General features: G+C 35.7%; 1 long non-coding RNA gene across 12 annotated transcripts in view; it reads right to left on the bottom strand.

Moving 5' to 3' along the window:
- The window catches only part of LOC107619400, a 24117-nt gene extending 15062 nt beyond the window's left edge, over positions 1–9055 (bottom strand). The window contains exons 1-7 of one of the 12 annotated variants that reach the window (XR_002353381.1): positions 8765–9055; positions 8424–8648; positions 8140–8195; positions 7988–8044; positions 5943–7877; positions 5791–5845; positions 3098–5713 (exon numbers count right to left, since the gene is read on the bottom strand). This is a non-coding gene — a long non-coding RNA (uncharacterized LOC107619400). Of the gene's footprint in view, positions 1–3097; positions 5714–5790; positions 5846–5942; positions 8048–8139; positions 8649–8764 lie in introns of those variants that run through there. The other 11 variants (XR_002353382.1, XR_002353379.1, XR_002353376.1 and 8 more) reach the window with 11 other exon arrangements.

The following is a 9864-nucleotide window of genomic DNA, read 5'->3' as shown; positions in this document are numbered from 1 at the left end:
TATTTTACATAATTAAAACTATAATTTTAATAATTTATAAATAATATAAATTATATATATTTTAATTTGAGTAATTGATATTTTTAATTTAAAAATATAGTCTAGTTAATAATATTATTATCGAGTTCGATATCCGTTGATATGAGTAAATATCGGTACTTCTCGGTGAACATAGCTTTGCTAATGCTTCACCATATATCTTTTATTGTTATATTACTAATGTCATTTATATTAGTAACTCATATATATTATTACTTGTGTTTTAATATATCCAGCTTTCATAATTATCCGTTTAGGATATTTATAACTTGAATTGCTGACTCAGCAGCCTTATAATACGACACCCAACCCCACATGTGTCATCTAACCAATAATTCTTCATCATTAATCATCAAAAAAGCGAATGTTCATTTGGGTGAGAAAGAGAAAAGAGAACCGTGAGAGAGAAAGAAAGAAAACCATGGAACCTCAACCCTTCCAAGCTTGATTTCTTGAGATCCGTAACTCCAATAAAAAATCTAATCCGGTAAAAGTGTTCGTATCCTCCTCCTCTACACGTTGGCGTTACTTTTGTCTGGTAGAAGTTGACGGTGGCGTAGCTTCTCTTCCCCTTGAGTTTGGTCAATTGGAGTTCTAGGAGGCACAGACAATTTCTGACGTTTTCTTCTTCAAAAGCTTGGTTAGAAAGCTTCTCCAGAGTTTTCGTTGTTGTGATTTTTGTACGGAGGTAGGGTTTGATAATTTTATAATAATTGAATGTGAATTTGATAAGTGAATGTTCGTTTGATTGATTATTGATTGAATTTGACTGAATTTATGTTGAATTTTTGTGATATATTGATATTTGTGATTAGTTTGGGGTTCAGTCAGTTTAAGTGCAGCCAAGAACCGAATTATTTTGATGAATTCAGGGCTAGAATGTTATTGGTAATCAAGTGGAATTGGTGAGATTTGATGATGACATTGAGATTTAATAAGAAATAAATGGATGACATGCTTTGAGATATGGAAATGGTTTGATTTTGGAAGCAGTTGAATTTTTAACTGGTTTAATTTTATAAAAATTTTTTATATTAAAAATGGTTTTGATTTATTGGAAACGATTTGAAAGAATTTGAGAAATGGTTTGGATGGGATCCGAAAAGGGTGGCAAAGTTCGAATTTTAGGGGAGATACTGTCGAAATTTTGTTATAAAATTTAAGACTTTGTTTGAAATGTTATTTAGAAAAAGATTGGATTTGAGAAGTTGTATTATTTGATTTTTGATTTATTAAGAAAATAATTATGTTTTGAGTTTAATAATTTAATAAAAGTATATGTTTTGATTTCGATCTATTTAGAAAAGAATTATTTTATGATTTTAAATTATTTAAGTGAAGTATTATGTTTTAAGGTTGATTTAAATATGAAAAAGGCTTATGTTTTGACTTTGACTTAAAAATTTTATTCGGAAGAGTTTTAGTAAACTTTAAAAGTAATTGAATTTTGATTGAATGATTTCGTTTTGCTACGTCTTGGAAAAAATTAAAGAATTAATTTTAAGGATGGAACTGGGATTGGTGTTGGTTTTGACATTGGTTCGGGACCTCTGATTTGTATGATTTAGTTTTGATTTGATTTAGAAATTTTGTTTGATTAATTCAATTTAAGAAAACAATGATTGTTAAGGATTTCTAATGAACTTAAGAAAATGAGATTAGTTGTCGCTCCCCTAAAGTCTAGAGGCTTTGCTGAGGGGTTTAACTAATAAATGGTTTCTATTTGTATTTTAAAAGAAAGTGAAATTATTTTAAAGGTTTTGGAGAATGTTATAAAGAGGTGGTTTTGGTTTTAAAATAAAAAGAGAAGATAAATCGGCACGTATGATTATGGGAAGGTCATGAGAGGGGACGATAATATAGTTAAGGTGCCAAAGGATAAATGTTAATATGCCGTGGGCTTTGTTTGTGATTGTGCGGGGACGCCCATAAATATGGAATGGCTTCTAGGAGAAGGTGTCACATGCTTCAGCTGGAGAATCAGTGCCTGCAAGTACTTGCAGAGGTCATGTTCGACATACTTCAGCTGGAGAATCAGCGCCTGCAAGAAGTAGAAACTTGCAGAGGTTATGTCACTGGAATGCCTTATTCGACTTGCGAGTTGAATTGCATCGTGTGCGGGTCGAAACCGACAAATGAGCTCATTACCTGTGATAGGAATAGGCATGCATCATCCTTGTTTGCATATTTTGCATTTGGTTCGGTGTTGTGAATTGTTTGTGATTGCTTGAGTGTGTTTGTGATTTTCATTGCTTGTTGATTTGAACTTCTATGACTGGTTATTGTTCTGGGTCCTTGTGTTGGGCTGTGAATTAAATGGAGTTATGATAATCCCAACTTAACTAACTACCCCGACCCTACTAAGAACTCCCTAGTTCTTACCCCCTATTTCCACCCCTTTTTAGCTACAGGTGTGAAAGTTTAGTGTGGAGTTACAGGAGCATAGAAGATTATGTTTACAAGATGAGTTTTTAGATTTTTTTTTTTCCCTCATCGTTTATTGTTTTTAGTTTTTAGAGGGGATAGGACTTGTATTTGAGAATCTTGAAATAAGTTTATGTATATAATGCTATGTGAATATATATATCTTTGTGATTAAGTGATTAAAAATAAAATCTTTCCGTTTTCTTAATTAAACTTTTAATTTGTACTCGCAAAGGCTCAATATTAAATAAACATAGTATATAATTAAAGGAATAGAGGTAAGTAGCGCTCGGACTTTTAGTGCGATCATGAGGTGCTAAAAGTTAGGTGTTACATCGATGGAGAGAACTAAAATAAGAGGAAGTAGAAGAAGCTTTAGGTTTATAATCTCTCTCTCTCTCTCTCTCTCTCTCTCTCTCTCTCTCTCTCTCTCTCTCTCTCTCTCTCTCTCTCTCTCTCTCTCTCTCTCTCTCTCTCTCTCTCTCTCTCTCTCTCTCTCTCTCTCTCTCTCTCTCTCTCTCTCTCTCTCTCTCTCTCTCTCTCTCTCTCTCTCTCTCTCTCTCTCTCTCTCTCTCTCTCTCTTCCTTCTACTCTATCTTCTTTAATTGTCCCTCTCTCTTTCTCTCCTCCCTCTTCGCACTTTTTCCTTCCTCTTCTTCCCTATTGATGTCTCTCTCATCTCTGTCGTTCTTCTCTCTCTCTTTTGTGTATTAATGGTGGTTCCTTCTTTTGTTGTCGCGAGCTCTATCTTTTCCTCTCCTCCTCTTTTTCTTCTTCTTCTTCGGGAGGTTTTCGGCTTCAGGAAGTAGCAATTTTGAGTCCTCTATTTTCTGCAACAACAACTTCTTCAACGTTGAGTTCCTTCCTTTTTCAAATGTCGTATCTTCATCTTCTTCTCTCGGCGTTGCTGCTCTCTTCTCCTCCTAGCGATGCGTTTTCGTCATCTCCTCCCAGCATCGCCAAAATCAAATTAATGTTCTGTGTTATTTGAAACGAAAATAGTGATATTGAATCTGAGAAATTGACAATTTTTTGTGAAGGTTCTAAGAAATTAGGGTTTTATTTTAAATCTATGCATGTTCTATTCTTCAATTTGATTTGAGTTTGTTCTTTTTTATGATTTTGAAGTGGATAGTGGCTGGGCTATGTTGATGTTCAAGAGGTGTGAGAGAGAGAGAGAGAGAGAGAGAGAGAGAGAGAAAGAGAGAGAGAGAGAAAGAGAGAGGAGGAAGGGAGATGATGCTACGACAGTAGTGGTTTAGGTGCTGCAGATAGTGAGTGAGGGTGGGTGCATGCGTGAGAGAAGAGAAGGGGGTAGTTTGGGGATTTTATATAATTATTTTGGGTTTGGGTAATTTTGCTTGCGAAATTAATTTTTATGGGTACAAATGGTAATTTTTATCTTCTATGGGTAGATATGTCAGCGTTTTCAACTTTTATGGGTAGAAATGATAATTTACTTTTAAAAGTAACAACTATTTTGTTTTCTTAATTAAAGTTTCGGTTCGTATTCGCAAAGGCTCAATATTAAATACAGATAGTATAGAATAAAAAGGTTTAGAGATAAGTAACGCCTGAGCTTTTGGTACGATCATGAGGTGCTAAAGGTTAGGGTATTACATTAGTGCCCTATCACCTTCCCCTAGTGAGGCCGTGCCATACCGGTCGGAGAATTTGTGTCCTACCACCTTACAAATAGAGAGATAGAAATGTGAGAGAAAACATCGGGGGATTAGTGTCCTACCACCATGCAGACAGAGAGAGGGAGAGAGAATGTGAGGAAAAAAGTCGGGGAATTAGTGCCCTACCACCTTCCTCATATTTCACAAAACACAAACACTAGGAATGCGGGGGAATGAGTCGAGGGATTAGCGCATTACCATCTTTCTCACATCCAACAAATCACAATCACAGAGAATGTGGGAGAAAAAGATCGAGGGATTAACGTCTCACCGCCTTCCCCACATCCAATACCTCAATATTATCATTGCCATTAATTATGTCTCATTCATTATTCATACATTCATAATATTTTCGCACTTCCTCAAACATTTATCATCAAATCATTCATCATTCATATCATATATCACCTTACTCACCATTCTCTATTCAATTTCTTCGCTTCACAACCCTTCTCTATAGGTTCACTCTCTTTCTTATACTTAAAAGCTAAATTTAGGACCTTTAGAAAGTAAACGTAGATGTTTAGAGGTTATAAAATAGATTAGAATCACGAAAATACATTTCTTTTTCCAAAAACAGAGATTCCACGTACACATGCCATGTTCCGCGTACGCAGAGTTGTTGTTTGCCCAACTCGCGTACACGACCCTTGTCCGTGTACGCGAGTCCCTCGAACAGGGAGGATGTCTCGCGTCGCATGGTACTTGCCCGCATACACGAGCCTGTAAGATTCTCCTTTCGCGTACGCATATACACGCCTGCGTACGCGGGACGTCTGGACAGAGCCCAAAGTTCGCGTCACATGTGTGCTCGCGTACACATGTCCTCCATAAGTATAAAAAAACTGTTAAGTTCTGCAGAATCCACTTCTACACACCAAATTTTCGACGCGCATAACTTTTTTGTTAAAAAATATTTTTAGTCCGTTCTTTGAACGGCATAAACTTCATGAATCTAATTTTTATTTAAAATAAGTTTGATAAAGTTTGAGGGTCTCGAAGTCGAGTTATGGCTCACCAAAGTTTGGTCAAAAATAAAGTTTTTACCAAAAAGCTCCAAACCTCTATTTTACCAAAGCCACAATCTTAAACCAAGGTTTCACACTTCAAACAACACCAAATACACTCAAAGCCATTTCACATCCACTCCACCCCTTTTACAACATTTCAACCCAACAATTAATAGCCAACAACAACTCAATTTATCAATAAATCATAGCACAACTCATAATCATTCATCAATCCTCATTAATCACCACAATCATCAATTATCACATATTTACATAATTAAACTCAACATATCCACCAAATTGCTAAACCTCAACATGTTCACATAGTTCAACTTATCCTACGATCAACTAGCCTAAGTTTTTCGTTACATTATACGTTATCTACGAGAAACCAAAACCATACCTTGGCCGATTCTTCCCTAATACTCAGACACTTCAGAATTCCTCTGCTCTACAAGTTTTAAAGCTCCAACTTCTCACCAAAAAGAATCTCAGCTTCCAAAGCTCAAATCAATCATCCAACATCCACCAATGTGATCTCAACACATACAATATAATCTAACATCACACAATTTACCAAAATCAACCTAGGGTTACCAAAATTTCATGATTCAAAAAGGTCTAATAGTTCTTACCTTACCCACAGCTAAAATGGATGATACCCAGTGATTAATCATTACTAGAGTTCACCTAAATCATCAAAATCATTCAATTCTTCAATACCAAAACCCCAAAATGTTCGAAATTGAATAGGTAAAAACTGGGCACAAAATCTCAAATTTCTTACCAAATTGTTCAATGGAATTTGTAGAGAATTCCGAAACGAATGCGTAGTCACTGACGTCTCGTCAATCGGAGCTTCGAATTGGAAGATATGGTGAATTGAAATTTGACAAGGGTTTTGCTTTCTTGTTTCTCCCTTTTTCCCTTTGTTCAGCATGTTCTTTGTATTTTGGGGGAGGAATGGCTGGAGCTAAGTTAAATAATGGTGAATGGATTGGGCCTTGGGCCCAATTTGGGGCTCGATCCAACGGTTTGGCCCAACGGCTCAATTTTGGGCCAAAAATCTTTAAAATTAGTGTTAAAATTTATATATTAATTATTTCTACTTCTTTAAACTATAAAATTTCATTTTCTAATTTTTTTAAATAATAATCAATTTATTGGCTAATTACTTATTAATCTCGCGAGTTTTACACTACCATACAAAAACTATCATCAGAAGGAGAAAAAACAAAATTCTGAAACTAAGAAACTAGGAAGGCAATTGGATAGAAAAGGAGCAGCAATTAAAAAACCACATAGTAGACTACTTTCTCAATCTCTATAAAGAAGAAGTAATGAGAGTTCCTTCACACACTTTGACAAATCCTTATCCTGTTCTAGATTTATCTAGTTGCAGGGCACTGGAAACAACCCTTATGGACGAGAAGATTAAAAAAGTCCTTTACAACATAAGCTCTCACAAAGCACCAGGAGAGGATGGCTGTCTATTTGCTTTTTACAAAAACAACGGGGACCTCTTGAGCAGGAAGACGTGTGACCACATCAAGGATTACTGGAATAACCCGGATCTCATCAAAGAATCCAACACTACTCTTTTAACTTTGATCTTCAAAATTCAGAACCTGAAATTTGTTGCTTAATTTAGGCCCATAGCCCTTTGCAATGTGAGATATAAAATCTTGTATAAGATTTTGGTGAAGAGACTAAAACCCCTTCTTAATGAAAGAATTTCCCTATACTAATCAAACTTCATACCTGGCAGAAACATTCAGGATAATATCCTTATTGCGAAAGAGCTTATGCAAACTATGAAAAGCATAAAAGGGAGGAGAGGATTCATGGCCATCAAGATCGACTTTGAAAAGGCATATGAAATAATTAATTAGAGTTTTATCAAGCAAAGGCTAATCGATTTCAAACTACCCAGTTCATCAACATGATCATGGGAGGGGTCAATTCGGTCAGCTACAATATTTTATGGAATGGAAGCAAAACCAAAGATTTCACACCTAGTAGGGGTGTGAGGTAGGGAAACCCCATATCTCTCTATGGATTATCTATCCCAGCACATTGAAGAAGAAGTGGATGTTGGAAACTGGAACCCTATCAAGGTGGGGGAAAATGGCCCAAAAATTTCTCACCTTATGTTCGTGGAGGATCTCCTTCTATTCGTGAAAGCTTTTACTAGTTAGATCACTAAAATTAAAGAAGTATTGGATAACTTCCACACAGTGGTAGGGATAAAAGTCAATAAAGTTAAATCCACTATAATGTTCTCCAAAAACACAACACCTCAAACCAAACAAGATAACACTAGCAGAATTGATTTCAAGGAAAGTAATACTCTGGGGAGGTATCTTAGGGCCATGATAAACAACAACAGAAAAGACAAAGATAATTTCAAGACCGTTATTGAAAGAGTCCAAAGAAAGCTGAAAAGGGTGAAAAAGTAAGTTGCTATCCCTTGCGGGAAGGATCACGTTAGCTCAATCGACCATTAGTCCGACGATGAATTTTGATATGGGAAATGGAAGAGTGCCTAAAAGCATTGCTATGAGATTGAGAAACTACAAAGAGGCTATATATAGGGAGACATTGAAAATCAAAGGAGACTACATGCTATAGGATAGAAAACTCTTTGCACTCCCAAACATGAAGGGGGATTGGGCCTGAGAAAACTCAATGTTATGAATGACGCCTTCCTTATGAAGATCATCTGGCAACTCAATACAGAAATAAACTCTTTATTGACAGAGGTTATAAGACACAAATATTACAGTGGAAGTAGACAAATCACTCAACTAAGATCCAGAAGTATGAACTCACCTTTATGGATACTCTACGAATTTCTGGCAAGACCCCTAGGTGGAAGAAACCAATAACCTGCTTGAAGTTGCAACACAAAATATTTCAGATACTGAATCATCTGTTTGGGAATGGACTAACAACAGAGGAGAATGAGATATTAATAAACTTACAGAGTATTTACCGGAAGATGTGGTGACAAAGATTATAGCTTCCCCACCAACATTCCCTGAACAGAATGAGGACACTAAGGTATGAAAGCACAAGGAAGATGGAGATTTTTTCATTGGAGTCACATACAAAGCACTAGGAAAATGGACAAAGCCTCAACAAAACTACTGGACCAAAGTTTGGAGATGGGAAGGATCTCAGAAGGCAAAAATTTTAGTTTGGAGACTATTACATGATAGATTGTTAACTAACCAGAGAAAAGCACATTTTTTGGAGGAGAGGATACCTATCATAACTACAGAACTCAGACTGAGGACATAATGCATGCCTTCAGAAACTGCCCGATTGTTTCAAGGATATGGATGAACCTGATAAAACCAGAGGTAGTGCAAGCATTCTTCGAAATCAATTTGAAGGATTGAGTTTCTCTCAACCTCAACAATCAACTTGGGAACTTACCAGGCATGGATTGAAAAAATGTCTTTATTGTCAGTAGCTAGAACATGTGAAACTGGTGCAATAGAGAAATCAATGAGAATGGTTATTGAAGACCCCTATATGTAAGTAGGAAAATTTGAAAGAGGGTAGAAGAAATTTAGAAAGCATTCAACAGAAAGAAGATTTTACCTTTTGAAAGCCACAAAGAAACCATGCAAATCAAATAGAATCGTACTCAAGCTCAATGGGTTGCATTGAACATAGACGGTGCCATGGAAGGAATGACGATAAAAGGGGGTTGTGATGGTCTCCTTAAAAGCAGCGACGGAAAGTGGATCAGCGGTTTCTCTTTCTTGATTGGGCGCTGTTCAACTTACAAGACCGAGCTATGGGGCATTTTGAAAGGACTAGACCTGTCGTGGGCTTTGGGGATAAGAAAATTAGTGGTAGAATGTGACTTTCAAGTTGCCATTTTTTTTTATTAATGGTAAGAAAGATTTTAGTAAATACCCTAATACCTTGCTTAGAAGTCCCTGACCTTCACAAAACTTGGACGGATCAGTCCCTCACGGAGGCATTTGGACAGATCAGTCCCTGACGGAGGCATTTGGACGGAGGGACTGATCCGTCCAAATTTTGTGAAGGTCAGGGACTTAAAAGTATTTTTCAATGGTCAGGGACAAAAATGTCTACGGGACAAAAGGTCAGGGACCTATTTTTGGATAATCTGTCTCAGCGAGAAATTATTAGCATAAGATAAACAAAAAATTTTTATGTCCATTTAATCTGTAATTAATCTTTATTTTTTGAGCTGTATATAACTGTTGTTTCAACCAAAAAACAAAAAAGAGTATAGATCGAGTTAAAATTGGAAAAAACTTAAAAAGGGACCTTTTATATATATATAATCAACTGATTCATAAAAGAGATTATACTTTAATTTGCTGAATCAAGTCATTATGGTCTTCAATAGTTCAATCTTCATTATCATATTTTGGAAGTATTGTTGTGCATAAAATATCAGATTAATATTACATCGAGTCTATTCATTTCCCAAGTTTTAAGTTCATCTTAGATAAACACTTCATTATATATACAATTGACATAAATATCAGCTGCGTATCCTTTTTAGTTTTAAACCCTCGATGAATGCAAATGCAAATGCAAGTGCATCATCAAATAATCATGGGGAAACACCTAAATTGGCCTCCGAAATTAAAAAAATTTATATCTAATATTTTAGTTTTTAATAAATTTTTATTTTCTAAACTTCTTTAAAAATTTATTCT

Source organism: Arachis ipaensis, chromosome B09 (assembly GCF_000816755.2).
Source record: "Arachis ipaensis cultivar K30076 chromosome B09, Araip1.1, whole genome shotgun sequence".
Lineage (NCBI taxonomy): Eukaryota > Viridiplantae > Streptophyta > Magnoliopsida > Fabales > Fabaceae > Arachis > Arachis ipaensis.
Note: the sequence above shows the minus strand (reverse complement) of the source record. Positions and strands in the feature narration are given on the sequence as shown.